The sequence below is a fragment of the Pseudorca crassidens genome, chromosome 1, assembly GCF_039906515.1.
Source record: "Pseudorca crassidens isolate mPseCra1 chromosome 1, mPseCra1.hap1, whole genome shotgun sequence".
NCBI classification, from domain to species: domain Eukaryota; kingdom Metazoa; phylum Chordata; class Mammalia; order Artiodactyla; family Delphinidae; genus Pseudorca; species Pseudorca crassidens.
The window spans coordinates 30880931-30896297 of record NC_090296.1 but is presented as its reverse complement, the minus strand read 5'-3'; the positions used below and the strand labels follow the sequence as shown (position 1 = coordinate 30896297).

Below are 15367 nucleotides of genomic sequence, written 5' to 3'. Positions count from 1 at the left end.
TTAGGAAAACAAGCTCCAAACGTGAAGCCACAGGTGTGACTGTAAAATCTTAAGATCTCACAAAATCAAAGATGGTGTCTCAGAGTACCAAGCAGCCAGCCAAAAAGCCCTCTAAAGAGATTAAGGGTTTGTCTTCACAGATCCACTTGATCAAACAAGAGCGCTTCTTGGAGGCTCAAGGACATGGTACCCCAGCAAAAGCCCAGGGTGAGGAAGGACCAAATGCACAGGGGTTGGTGGGTGGGGCTTTGGTCTAATGGAATGAATCCTAAAAGGAGTCACAGAAGACCTTCAGAGTTCCTAAGAGTCGTACTTGGAGTGGCGCCATCAGCTTGAAATGAAAGGAACATAGAACAAAATGAAGAGAGGTCTTTGGACCCCCAGGCATCAACAAGTAGGAGGCAAGCTGTGGAAACTACGCCTCTGCAAACGTGTTTTACCCTTCATGAAAACGGAAAGATGATGGAGAGGCCAAAACCAGGAGCCCGCAGGGTGGCATTAGGGTCACAGAGAACTATTCTCAGACCTCACCTCTAGACCAAATCAAGGAACATCTGCTCGGCAGGATTTTGGAATTGCTGCCCCTACGTGCTCCTCATCACCCCCTTTGCGAGCAGGAGTGTTTATAGCAGTTATCCTCTGCTTGTCCCACCATTGCGTGTTGAGTGTGTGTCGCTTGAGTGACAGGTGTCTACAGATTGAGAGGAGCCATACATCAGAGACTATACTGAAGAAGTCTCATCTGTACTTAGACATGATCTAGATGACAAGCGTCTAGACGTGGAACGGATGCTGTGATGGGATGAGACTTTTAGGGGCCGTGGGAGGGGTTAGTGTATGTTGCGTGTAGGAGGGATTTGAATCATTGGGAGCCAGAGGGTAGGCTGTGGTAGGCACCCTCCAAGACAGCCCACCATGACCCCTGACTCTTGGCATCCCCTCCTCTTCCCACATTGTACTAGAGTTGGTCTTTGTGACCAGCAGTGGAAGTGATGGTATGTCACTTGGAGATTAGTGTATTAGAGACTGAGGCTTCCATCTGGGGCATGTTCTTGATCTCTTACTCTCTTGGATGACTTGCCGTGGGGGAACGCCAGCTGCCATATGTTGAGGATGTGCAGGCAGCCACGTGGAGAGCCCTGCACAGGGAAGAACTTCCAGCCTGTAGCTGCATGCGAGAGCTTTCTTAGGAGCGTACCTCTAGCTCTAGTCAAGGCTTCAGATGAAGGAGCCCCAGCTGACACCTTGACTACAGCCTCATGGGACATTGCATAGAAAAGAATTCACATAGCAGGCCTGAAACTGCCATCCGTAGAAAGTCCTGCTTGCAAGATTGGCTCTTGGCTGGCATCTGGGAGCTTGGATTTAGGGAGGGTTCTCACCACTCTCTAACTGATGGTGAGAGTGGTTGACTGTCCCTAAACTGTGCAAGCAGTATTTTTATCCTGAACACCTGCTTCTATCTGGAAGTCTGGAATTTTGGTATGTGCTAGACAGAGGGTGGGTATGTGAACAGCCACCAATAAAAACCTCGGGCACTGAGTCTCTGATGAGCTTCCCTGGTAGAGAACATTTCACAAATTGTAGTCACAATACGATGCTGGGGAGTTAAACCTGTCCTGTGTGACTTGGTAGGGAGAGGACTCTGAGCAGCTCGTGCCTGGTTTCCTGCGGACTTCACTCCAGGCACCCGTTGCTGATTTTGCTGTAATGAATCAGAGCTATAAATAATACCACATGTGAGTCCTGTGCCTCATTCCAGCGGTCACTGACCCTGGGGGACCCCCAACACAGAGACCCTGAGCCAGAGCCACCTCCTCTGAAACTGTGAGATAACAATTGTTTTGTTATTTTAAGCCACTGAGTTTTAGAGTGGTTTTAATCCTCACAGCCGTAGATAAACTAATACCGGAAGCCAGTCATTTCTCTCTCCCCAGCATTTAGCTTAGTGCCTGGAACATAGGTGTTAGAGAAATATTTGTTGAGTGAATTGATATTTCTACCTTTGAAGAATTTTATAGCCCATCTGGCTGCTTTGCGGGAAACCGCGATCCTGGGTCGGTATAAGGAAGCAGGCTTCCCTTCCTGTTCCTTTGTCTGGAAGAACCAGTCCCAGAGGCAGCCGCCTGCCTTACAGTTGTCACTTCTGCCATCTTCCTTTCTGGATGACGTCCACATGTATGAGAAGTAGTGTGTGGCCGTCAGACCATGCTTCGTCTCTGTTCCTCACTTCTTAGTTCCCCTGATTTTTTTTCTCTCTCCTATGCCTTGGTGATGATAACTATTCTTACCATTGAAATAAAACCTTCCTTCTGAAAAATTAATTAACAAATGTTTCAGGGCCTTATAAGATACTAACATTTCTCTACTGAGCCTTGCCTGTTTATCATATTATTGCCTCCATAGAAGTTGAGACAAATGAACTTTTCTTGTTTCATATTGTCCCCTCCTCTGCACAGTATCTCAAAATAGACTTATATACGAAGATAGAAACCATAGCTTTGATGTGGGAGAAAAACCTAAAATATATACTAGAAGTAGACTTCCTTGAGGAGTTATTTACAGTTTCTTAGAGAAGTATTTTAATCAAAGGGTGTGTCTGTTCTCGTGTGTGGGTATGTGTGCGTGCACACACACACACACGCACACACACACACAACCGTATTGATTCCTGTGGTCATTATCAGAACGTTTCGCTCTCTTCAAATCTCCTTCAGTCTTAGCAGATGACCTTGATTCCTGTTTTCCTGATAATTTCAAGGTGATCTAGTAGGACCTCTCTCATGTGATCTCCTTTCCACCTAATTAGAAAACTTTCCTCCTCTTTTATCAAAAACTCGTCTATCCTTCTTTCAAAAGGTCCCCTCTCCAGCCCGTCCTCCCTCTTCTTGAACACGTCATCTGTTTTTCTGCTTTTCATGCCTGCATTTCTTCCTCTTTCTACCAGTTTCTATAAGGATGCTCAGGTTTCTCCAACACTAAATAGAACAGCCATCCTTTTCCTTAGACTTGCTTTCACTCGGAGCTGGACTTCTGTGCGTTTCCTTTACTCTCCTGCCATGCTTACGATCAGTCCCTTGTGCTGGCAGCCTTCAACTTCCTCATCACCCATCCCCTGCTTCCCACTTAAAACACTTTCCACTCTGAGATGCCCTTTCCACTCTGAAACGCCCTCCAAGGTATTTTAGTGACCAAGTCTGTTAACCCTCCACCCCCCCACCCCACGCAGATGGTTGACCTTTCTAAAGTATTTTTTTTATTTTACAGTTGTCAGCTTCTGCCGTCTTCCTTTTTGGATGAGGTCCATGTGTGTAAGAATTAGTGTGTGGCCATCAGGTTTTACCTCCACCTTTTTTGTCTCGGAGGCAGTTTTGTGAGTGGTAAAGAGCTTGGACCACAATTTGAATTGTGACTCAACCACTTACCAGCTGTGTGACTTTGGGCAGGTTTGTGAACCTGGGAATGTCTCATTTACCCTCATCTGTAAATTGAGGATAAAAGTAATACCCACATGGCTGTATCGTTGTGAAGACTAAATGAGTTAGTACGTGGGAAATACTTAACAGTGCCTGGCATAGGGTTAGCAAACAAGAAACTTTAGCCTTTATTGCCAGCCGAGTCCCTTGTCGAGTAAGCGAGGTTAATCATCAAATAGCTCCTGTAAAATGAAGCGTGGATACGTTCTTCAGTAAGATGAATCATGTATTAAAGACTCTGTTTTACCAGTTTAAATGGCCAGGAGCCAAGAACACGGCAATCTCAACATGTGGGAGTTTATAGGGATAGTGTGTAATCTTGCACATTTAAAAGGTGAGTCGGAGCCCTTTTGTAGGCAGATTCCTACGGCGACAAATGAGGGGAGAATTAAAGCCTTCTTAGAAGAACTTTGTCATTGGTTTTGTGAACAGCATACTTAATTTACCCACACTTGATGAGGGCAGGGACGCGGCTGTTTCAGGTCACCGTTTGTATACCAGTCCTGCACTCGGCCATGGAAGGCACTCAGTAAATACTCGTGAACTAAATACACATTTGTGAACAAACATGTCTATGCTTTGTTGATTGTAAGTTGTACACATAATGCAGGCTTTGTGTGATGAACTGATGATGGACAAGGGAACTCTTGTCCACAGAGTGGGATGGGTCTTGCAGGCTTTTCTTCTGATTTTTATTGGACTTGAGGGTGAGCAGCTTCAGAAACCATGCAGGCAATGTTTGCTACTTGGACATGCCTCCCTCTAAGCCGATCAGGTTCTCTGATTCCTCTGCCATTCCCTCGTGGTGCCCTGCCCTTATCGCAGCTGCTGGATCTGATCTCACTGTGAAAATAGTGTTTCCTTTCTACTGACCCATGGGGTTCAGCGTTTGATTAACAAGTTTCCAAGTTCTGAGCCAAATCCACCCGGATGCTGCGAGGATCTGCGGTAATTTACAACCACTGCATGAGCCCTGTGTTGAATGGCACACTCTTTGTAAGGGTGTGGTGTCATTTTTAATGCTGGTTCCAACATCGCTCCTAGCTGTGCGGTGTGTTGACTCCCATACTAGATGACATTGACAGTCAGGAGAGGAGTGACTTTAGTTGCCGCTGCTGAATTAAAGAAAAATCAGATTTACAGTATAAATGGATTTTGCTCTCTTCAAACTAGTGACCTTGGGATAGATGTAATCCTTCGATGCTTCCATCGATGTTGCTATGGCCCCAAACATTTCTGGAATCCTTTTTTTAAGTTGTCTTCTGAGCCTATGGCATATTCTTGGGAATATTTTCAAGTCTGACAAATATTCATTCTTTGTAGGAGGCTTTGGTTTTTGGAAAAGGGAAAGAATCACTGGCATTGAGTCCAGCAGCTGAGGTGGGTGATGGGACCAGGGAGCACTGGTCCTGTCCAAGGCAACGTAGGATTTTAGACGTCTTTTCATTATGTTATAAGACTGGTATGTTTTTTGTTCTGAACAGTGTTTCTTTTAAAAATAATGTTTCAAATTATAAACATATCAAGCCTGTAGAACACTATGGGACTCTGTATGACAGACAGGTGTATTTCCAGCACTGATGTTTAAATGGATGCGAATTAGTTTGTGTAATGAAGACTATGGTGTGAGCTTAGGCTTAAACGATGCAGGTTAAACATTAACCAGCTCAGACCACAAACCAGATGTGAAGATGATCCCAGCTGTGCCTGGGTCAGTGTTGCACTGGAAGAAAGGAATCCAGGTGACTGAGTTTGCATTCTCTGGCTCAGCAGGGAGTTTTTTTTTTAAGACTTGTATGCCTCCCAAACAAGCTGGGCATAAATTTAATTCTTCATTAAAATACGGGCAAAAAACTCAATTTTTACCTAATTTCCAAATTATATAGAAAATTTTAGATATTCATATTTGTGATCGGATGCTATTTGCTATTTGTTGGCATGTGTTCTTTCTTCTTTCTCCAAAAAAATACATTTTAGGTATTCCTAAAACCCTACCCTGCCCCATGCCCATCTGCACCCACCCTCCCTCTGTAGTCACACCTCTGCCAATCCCAGGTGTGTCTAGGCCTTTTGGAGGGAGTGTTTTAAAATGGACATGAATTGTATTATACTGTATGTTTCCCTCCGACCTTGTTTTGGAGATTTATCCATGTCGATTTGTTTAACTGCTCTATGTATTTCACCTTCAGAATTGTTTTGGCCATACCAGGCTCTTTACACTTTAAAATATGTTTCAGGAATGTGCAGCCCTGTTTTGCTTTGTTGGAATTACTCAGACGTTTTACAGATACATTATAAAAATTTGTCTTCTTATGATAATGGGTCTTCTCACCCACAAACATGTTATACTGTGTTTATTTAGTTCTTTTTTAATGTCCTTCAATAGAATTTCCCAATTTTTGGTATACTTTTCTTACCTATCTTTATTGAGGGAATTCTTAAGTATCCCATACCCTGTATTTCTGTTGCTTTTTTTCTTTTTTAACTGCACCAAAGGCATATCCTAGCTTTATTAAAGAGTCCGTGCCGCAGTCAGTATAAAAACACAAAAACTCCCATCAGTTTAATAATAATAAAAAACCCCCAAAATGGAAAACTGAGAGGGCAGGGAAGAGGCCCCTGGGCCAGGGGCATGGGGAGCTGTGCTCATGGCAGCAGGCCTGGCTGCAGGGCCCCCCGGTATTGCTGTTGTTACGAGGTTGGGGGTCAGCGATTGTCTTGTGGGAGCCATCGTTCACCTGGGTCGAGGACCCTTACTTCTTCTGGGGTGCGCTCAGCTTCTGCATGCCCTGAATCTTGTCCAGCAGGCCAGAGATGAAGACCTCGGTGGGTTTGTAACAGTCCACCAGCGGCTCCTTGACCCTGGCAGCTCGGGAGTCATCGCCCTCCACGTCCAGGAGTTATCCACATCAGTCTCCAGCTCCAGGATCTCCTCTTGCTGGCAGGCGAATGAGCTGCTCCAGGATCCGCTGCTCCAGGATCCACTCCTCCAGGTTGAGGCGCTTCCGTAGCTCCTTGCGTTCCTACTTGACCGTGACCTTCCCTTGGCGCCTCATTGGGCCCTCATCGTCTGTGGTGCCCGGGCCCTCGCCTGCGGCCCCACGGGGTCTCCGAAAGTAGACGCTGGGCCCTGGGCCGCCACTGCCCGGTCCAGGGGCCGGAACAGCCAACGCCGCGCCCCCGTCGGGGCCACTGTCAGCCCTGGCTGCCGCTGGGGCCATGTGTGTGCGTCGGTCCCCTTCCTGCGCTGCCACCTCCAGGAGGGCCGCCGGCTGGCCACAGGCTGCTGGCTCGGCTTAGCCCGTAAGCTCGGCTCAGCCTGGCTCCGCGGAGAGGGCGGCGGAGGGGGCACCCGGGACCAGCTGCAGCGTGCCAAGCCCCCGGGCCGGCCCTGGCCTGGTCACACCCCCTGTGTTTGTACTGTTAATGGCATCTTTTTATTATGTTTTCCTGTTGTTGCTAGTGCATAGGAACATTACTTGTTTTTGTATATCTTGCTGAACTCTCATTTATTTTCATGGTTTATCTCTAGATAGTCTTGCATTTCCTATGCATATGGATATATAACTTTTTGATAATGACAGATTTTTTTTTTTTTAAGTTTGTGTGACTAAAGGAAAACCATTCTTCTACTGACAACACATGCGTGGATTTTCCACACATTTCAATTTTCTGTGGACCAACTGGATGGCCTACAATTTAATTCAATTCTGGCATTATCAACCTGGAGTTAGCATAGACCCCTCAAGACTGCCCCCTCTTCAGATGCCAATCACAAGTCTGGGCTTCCCGTGCTTTTGACTAGTAGGTTCCCATGACCCCCTCCTGAGTTCAATAATTTGCTAGAATGGTGCGCAGATCTCAGGAAAGCACTGTACTTACTTATCACTGGTTTATTATAGGGATACAACTTAGGAACAGCCAAATGGAAGAGATGTATAGGGCAAGATATGGGGGGAGGGGGACACGGGGCTTCCATGCCCTCTCCAGGCACGCCACCCTCGCAGCACCTCCATGTGGTCACCTACCCAGAAGCTCTCCAAACCCTGTCCTTTATGGTTTTTATGGAGGTTTCATTACATAGGCATGATTGATTAAATTCTTGGCCATTGGTGATTGAACTCAATCTCCAGCCCCTCTACCCTCTCCTCTGGTAACCAGCTTCATCTGCCAGGAGTCACCTCATTAGCATAAATTCACCTGTGGTTAAAAGGGACTTATTATGAATAGCAAAAGACACTCGTCTCACCCCTATCACTCAGGAAATTCCAGGGGTTTTAGGAGCTCTGTGCTAGGAACCCGGGATGAAGACCAGATACATGTATTTTATTATATCACAGTAACTTTCACTTATTTTTCTTGAATTAATGTATTGGCTTGGAATTCCACTCTAATACCTGTTTTTGTAAATAAAGTTTTATTGAAACACAGCCACACTCTTATTGTCTCTGGTTCCTTTTGCATTACAACAGCAGAGTTGACTACTTGGAACAGAGACTTTCTAGTTTGCAAAGCCTAAAGTACTTGCTATCAGGCCCTTTACAGAAAGTTTGTGAACCCCCTCAACAGTGTTGAACACAGGAAGTGATAGTAACCTTTCTTGTCTCATTACTGACTTTAAAAGGAGAGCTTATAGTGCTGTGCCATTAAGAATGATGCTATCCATGGGCTGGTTAGCGTGTGCCCTTTATTGAGTTAAGAAAATGTCTTTCTAGTCTTAGATTTGTAAGAAAGGTTTTCTTGTTTGCCGAATTTTGTTGTTTTTAAGAAATCATAAATTAATGTTGAGTTTTATCAGATGTGTTTTTCGCATCTGTGATTGGTTTTTCTCTCCTTTTAAACATACCTAATTATATTCTCTTTCAGAGTTTTCTATTATTTCCGGTTCTTAGGGGCTGGAATCCTCTGGTTCACTGTGCTTTTATCACTTGTGAGCTTCCTGGGTCTGACTTTTCTAATTGTCTGTAGCATGGGTTGTGGGAGTTTTGCTCTCATTTTTCCCATGCCCATCGTTGGCCCAGGACCAATTTTTATGCTAATTTCTTAGGTTGGGCATTTCCAGACTGTAGCCTAAATTTGTACCCCAAATGCTCCAGAGGTAGAGGTTATGAGGTTCAAATTTTGCAGGAAGCTTTTAGTTCTCCTCTCCTGAAGCCAGAGATAGACAAGCTAGCTGAGCTGGTAGGGAAATACTTTTCAGCCCATTTTTCCTGGGGTCGCAGCTCTTTGCAGGGCCTCGCTTTGGGCAGCACCCTCCTCTCTTGGGCAGGACTCAAGGGCTTAGCCTCCTGTTCCCATGTGCTAGTTGACATCTACACCCTTACTTCCCCTGGATCAATGCTTATTCTATTCCTTCCTCTGCCCTGTGGTCCCCCTCAGCCCCAGGAGTGGCTGCCCAGTTGATTCCTCTGCTTACTTCTGGTTTTCAGTTGAGGCTTTGTTTCTGGCACCTGGTAATTTCCTATTCTTTATTGCAGGTTCAAGTATGCATTTAAAAAATTATTGTATCTGGATTTTTTGATAATGGCCATTCTGACTGGTGTGAGATGTTATCTCATTGCAGTTTTGATTTGCATTTCTCTAATGATTAATGATGTTGAGCATTCCTTCATGTGTTTGCTGGCAATCTGTATATCTTCTTTGGAGAAATGTGTATTTAGGTCTTCTGCCCATTTTTGGATTGAGTTGTTTGTTTTTTTGTTATTGAGCTGCATGAGCTGCTTGTAAATCTTGGAGATTAATCCTTTGTCAGTTGCTTCATTTGCAAATATTTTCTCCCATTCTGAGGGTTGTCTTTTGGTCTTATTTATGGTTTCCTTTGCTGTGCAAAAGCTTTGAAGTTTCATTAGGTCCCATTTGTTTATTTTTGTTTTTATTTCCACTTCTCTAAGAGGTGGGTCAAAAAGGATCTTACTGTGATTTATGTCATAGAGTGTTCTGCCTATGTTTTCCTCTAAGAGTTTGATAGTGTCTGGCCTTACATTTAGGTCTTTAATCCATTTTGAGTTTATTTTTGTGTATGGTGTTAGGGAGTGTTCTAATTTCATTCTTTTACATGTAGCTGTCCAGTTTTCCCAGCACCACTTATTGAAGAGGCTGTCTTTTCTCCACTGTATATTCTTGCCTCCTTTATCAAAGATAAGGTGACCATATGTGCGTGGGTTTATCTCTGGGCTTTCTGTCCTGTTCCATTGACCCATCTTTCTGTTTTTGTGCCAGTACCATACTGTCTTGATTACTGTAGCTTTGTAATATAGTCTGAAGTCAGGGAGCCTGATTCCTCCAGCTCCATTTTTCATCCTCAAGATTGCTTTGGCTATTCAGGGTCTTTTGTGTTTCCATACAAATTGTGAAATTTTTTGTTCTAGTTCTGTGAAAAATGCCATTGGTAGTTTGATAGGGATTGCATTGAATCTGTAGATTGCTTTGGGTAGTATAGTCATTTTCACAATGTTGATTCTTCCAATCCAAGAACATGGTATATCTCTCCATCTATTTTTATCATCTTTAAATTTCTTTCATCACTACTGGGCATATACCCTGAGAAAACCATAATTCAAAAAGAGTCATGTACCAAAATGTTCACTGCAGCTCTATTTACAATAGCCAGGACATGGAAGCAACCTAAGTGTCCATTGTCGGATGAATGGATAAAGAAGATGTGGCACATATATACAATGGAATATTACTCAGCCATAAAAAGAAATGAAATTGAGATATTTGTAGTGAGGTGGAGGGACCTAGAGTCTGTCATACAGAGTGAAGTAAGTCAGAAAGAGAAAAACAAATACTGTATGCTAACACATATATATGGAATCTAAGAAAAAAAAATGTCATGAAGAACCTAGGGGTAAGACAGGAATAAAGACACAGACCTACTAGAGGATGGACTTGAGGATATGGGGAGGGAGAAGGGTAAGCTGTAACAAAGTGAGAGAGTGGCATGGACATATATACACTACCAAATGTAAAATAGATAGCTAATGGGAAGCAGCCGCATAGCACAGGGAGATCAGCTAGGTGGTTTGTGACCACCTAGAAGGGTGGGATAGGGAGGGTGGGAGGGAGGGAGACGCAAGAGGGAAGAGATATGGAAACGTATGAATATGTATAACTAATTAACTTTGTTATAAAGCAGAAACTAACACACCATTGTAAAGCAATTATACTCCAATAAAGATGTTAAAAAAAATAAACGGCATTAATGATGACAATAATAGTTACTCAGAAAAAATTATTGTATCTGATATATCTAGGTGCTTATAGCAGGAATGTTTGAATGTGTATGTCATCTTAGCTCAACATCTTGCTGAAATGAGAGATCGCCATTTAAATGCAATTTCAGGATTCAACACCCAAAATCAAAACAAAACCCAGTAAAACAAAAAGAAAAACCCCAAATCGGATCCCTAAACGAACTAATCATGAACTAGGCAGCATGCAGAGTCCTCTGATATTAACTCATGTAATTCTTAGGAAGACCCCATAACTCTTTGCCAATGGAGAACTTGAATAACTGGCCTAGCAGTTTGTCAGGGGCAGAGCCAGGCAAGGAACTTAGCTTTATCTGACATTCCCTCCTCTTAAGTGGTCTGAACATCAGTAACACTAAGTATGAAGTGTGCCCGTTCTCAAGGTGACTAATGTGAAGGTCAATGCTATTTTCCATCTCATATAATATATTCCTAATATAGTTACACAGTTGTCTCACCTGGTAATCCAGAATAAAATCGTGATTGTGTTTGTCTATGAGAATTTGCAGTTTGGGGTGAGTTTAAATTAAAGAAAAATCTGAAAAGCAGTTGCCTAGGGGCTATTAATAGTTGCAAAAAGGAGCATGAGTGCACTTCCTTCTGAGCACAGTAGAGCTCCAGGGAATTAATAGCGACCCAGTGTTTTCCATGTTGACTTTCGAGAAATGTACCTTACTCCCAGTCTGCTGAAACATGTTTTAAGGATGTATTGTCATGCATGTAGTTTCTGGAAGGCCACAGACAAGTGAATTTTTATATCTCCTCTTGGTTCATTTGCTCATCCTCTGAAATCAAGACCTCTGCAAAGAAGGAGTCAGTGGTCGTTATAGTTTGTGATTAGGAGTTGCAGGTGGCTGACGTTTTAGTCTCAGTTAATGGCTGAGGATGGACCCCAGGGCACTTCACCTTGTTCACAATCTAATTTAGCAGCACAATCTTTATTTGAGTTGAAAAGTAGCCTTAGGGATTTTTGCTTGGTGCTTGCACGAGCATTCTGGAATGCTGTATGTTACCTGATGCTACCTGAGAGGAGGTGCTTGGACAGTCATGGCTTCTCTGAGCCCTCACCTACATGGGGGAGGTTGAGAAGTGGCAGAAGTTCTATTCTACCAGCAACATAGACCTGTCTCACTATGAAGTTGTGTTAATGGCTTTGCCAAGAATTTTCCCAGTGCACGGTAGGCATATTTGCTGGAGGAGCTGATCTTGCAGTCCCTGTATATCTGGAGCAGTCAGTTATGAATCTGCTAATTAGCTTGATGTTTGGTCTCCCAGCTAAGTGAGCTCTTGTGAACTCTGCCAGAATCTGGATTTGCAAATGATCTGACGAGAGGAAAGGGGAAGATTGGGCCAAAGAGGCCATTACAAGTTAATTTCATATTTCAGAAGTTTACTCAGCCCTGGCGCCTGCCTCTTCTGTTGCCACAAAATACCCATTCTTCCCCTTTCATAGCTGCCGACCCGTCCGTGGGTGAAGTGGTTTTGCCTCCCTCTTTTTGTTTGCAGGATTAGCGCTTGAAAAAGCCTCTGGCCACATGGTGCAAGGTGTGGCCCTCCCCAGGGGCACATCTCACCTCTCTTCCCTGCCTTAAAAGGAGGCCCAGATTTCTAATCTTGGAGAGTCTGTTAATTCTTCCTTTTCCTGGTGAGTACGTGGGAGTGTTCCAGGTTCAGCACTTCCCATCTGCCTTCCTCTTTACAATTTTTTGAGATATTCACCAATAAATGCTAATATTACCTGAACATGTTTTATATGCGAGACACTTTTAAAAGCACTTGAATAACAACACTAATATTACTGACCGTCTACTGTATGCCAGGCGCTGCCCTAGGCACCGAGGATGTGGAGCAAGCAAAACAAAGGTCGTCCCTCCTGGAGCACATGTTTTATTAGGCAGACAGCCAGACAGTACAACCCATCAGTAAACAAACATATACTATGTCAGATAGTTACACACGTGCTCTGAAGGAGAAGCGTGTAGGAGCTGGCCAGGGAAAGCCTCTCTGACGGGGGGAGAACAGAGTCTCCAAGGAAATGAAGGAATAAGCCCACTGGGCCTCAGATCTTCTCCTCCCCAGGTCTTGCTGACTCAGACAGAGCCAGTGGCATGCGGAGCCCCTCCCTCCCTTCTCTGCTCTCTGCTCATGGCACCACTTTCTCCCAGACCGCAGCCTCTAGGCCTGAGTCCCCACCCTTCCCTCCTCTTTCCTCAACCAATCGCCAGGCCTCATTGACTTTCTTTGGAAATCTGTGTGGCATCCCTTCCACTGCCTTTGTGAAAAGGAAACCCCTGCCAGCTGAGCGCTTTGCTGGTCTGTTTTAGAATGACTGTAAAGGCCTCCTAAGTGTTCTCTCTGGGCTGCTAGCCTCTCTTCTCACCCATCTGTCACCGCCCGAGTGCTGGCACATACACGCCATCGTTTGAGTGCTTATTCCAGGCGGGGCACTGGATCCCCATAGGAGCTTTATTATTATTATTATCATCCCCATTTTACAGGTGAGGAAACAGACTCCCTCAAGGTCACTCACTGATCCAATAAGTGGTTAAGTCAGAATTTGAACTCAGGTCCCACTGAATCCACAGGCCTCTTCTAGCCAGGAGCCCAAGCTGCCTCTACCCTGCCCTTGTGTGTATCAAGACCCTGCTTTGATTGCTCCTTTGCTCAGAAATCTTTCATGCTTACCATCATCTGTGGGGGAAAGTCCAACCATTTTGAAATAGTTTTCAAAGCCTTTCATAATTGGACCACGCTTCACCTGTCTTCCCGTTTTATATCTGAGTTCTCTCCTGTGACAACCTCTTCCGGGCACACACAGATGTGTCCTGTTGGCAAACACGGCTACCCCTGTGCTCACAGGTGGGTGCTTTTTCACTCCCTCTGTGTTAACTACTCTCCACGCCCCAGCTCAGACTGCATCCTCTCTTACCTTCATTTGTGTCCATCTTTACCTCCAGCCTCCACCTAGTTAGGAGTGTCCTGCCTGTCTTAAGCCGATCCTGATGTCATAGGATGCACTGGGCCATCCTTTGAGCACCTGTAGCTCTCTTAGTTCTGATCCCCAACTGGCCATTCCCGTTGATTTCCTTAGTACTTTCCCACATGTGATCCTAAAATATTGAGAAAACTTATATGTCCAAAATGAGTATAACTTTCTAAGTAAGAGTCTTGGAAGATACATACTTGTTTCACTAAACCTTCTCAGAGCTCAAAACACATTTGGAGGAGCCCCCTTTGCTAAACTGCCTTACAGCTACCCAAGAAAGCCAATTTCCTTCTTTAATAACTGTGACTCATTTTTGGACCCATGATGACACGAGTCCAGTTCACTCACCCATCTGAATCATCAGTAGGGACTCCATTTAAAATTAGACAATTTTCCTAAACCAAATCCATCCTCAAGAGATTAAAAGTAGATATTCACTAGAATGTGCCCTGGGAAATTCTGAAATAAGAGTTCTGAAAATGTTGGTTTAAAATGTCAGGGGCTGAAACTAGGAGAAAAGCAGGACTGGAATGTTCCTCTTATTTCCTAATTCATTGTCTCTCACTTACCTGCTTCTTAGTGGAAGAAAAGGCAGAAAAGGAAGCATGGGAAGGAAAAGGGGAGCTAATCAGAGGCAGTTGGAATCACAGGAAACAGTTAAAACTCACAAAAAAGGAACAAAAATTTCTCCTGAATCCAAGCCTTCCTTAGGGGAGGATGGAGCAGGAAATTTCATTCTGAAAATGGAATGAGAGCTGGTCTGGTGCAATTGGAAAGATGGGTATAGAGGTAGGAGGAATGAGGTAGAAAAACCTAGGGACCCTAGAGCAAAGGAATGCCATTTATTTGCAAATAATTCTCCAGAGGCAAGGGAGGGGATGGCATAGAGGGGGAGGCTGGGGAGTAGAAGGCTTGGTCCAAGCTGGATCAAGACCTTGTTCTTCTTCACTCTTCTGGTTACGTGCAACTCCTCTACTCAGCAGTTGTGTCGACAATGAGCTCGCTGAGAGCTGCCACTGGATTTTATTCTATACACGATGTACATCCAGCACTTAGCACTTGTCTGGCCCCTAGTAAGGACTCAATACATATTTGCTGAGTGAATAAATACAAAATACTTTGTTGCTGGAAGAGGTTAAGGCTAATTCTGCGCTGTCATTTCTGGTAGCGGCCACCAGGTGGTGCCTTCCTAAGAGCAGGAGCAAATGAGATCTTGAATCTTGGGTGGAAGGCTTCAGAGAAGCCTTAGGTCTCACCCGGAACCCTCACCCGAGCGCGTGCCCTCCAGCAATTCATCACACTTTCTTATTCCTCTGTTGAATGTGCCTGCAGAGTTCAGACAAGTGGCTAGAACCAAGTTTCTTTACTTGGAGTCAGTTTCACAGGAGGCCCACAAAAACCTTTCAGAAGGTTTCATTTACGGCTAAACTTTGGGATGTGAGACCAGTTCCGCCCCAGGCCTGTGCTCTGTCACGTGGGTTCCCGTTGTTCCCAATTACCCCCTATTCTTCAGGAGAACGTCCACTCCCATGGATCCTGTATTTTCTCTGAAATTCTCCCCCAAAGTCATTTATGGCTTCACACCCAGCACTGGCAGCCTGTGGGCTGAAGTGCGCGGCACCCCTGCCTACTTTAAGCTGCTGCCTGATGAG

General features: G+C 44.6%; 1 protein-coding gene and 1 pseudogene across 3 annotated transcripts in view; one reads left to right on the top strand and one right to left on the bottom strand.

Moving 5' to 3' along the window:
- Positions 1–15367, top strand: part of RGS6 (regulator of G protein signaling 6) — a 575129-nt gene that overhangs the window by 73841 nt on the left and 485921 nt on the right. The window lies entirely within an intron of this gene.
- LOC137206821 (protein phosphatase 1 regulatory subunit 14B pseudogene) lies at positions 6036–13674 on the bottom strand (annotated as a pseudogene).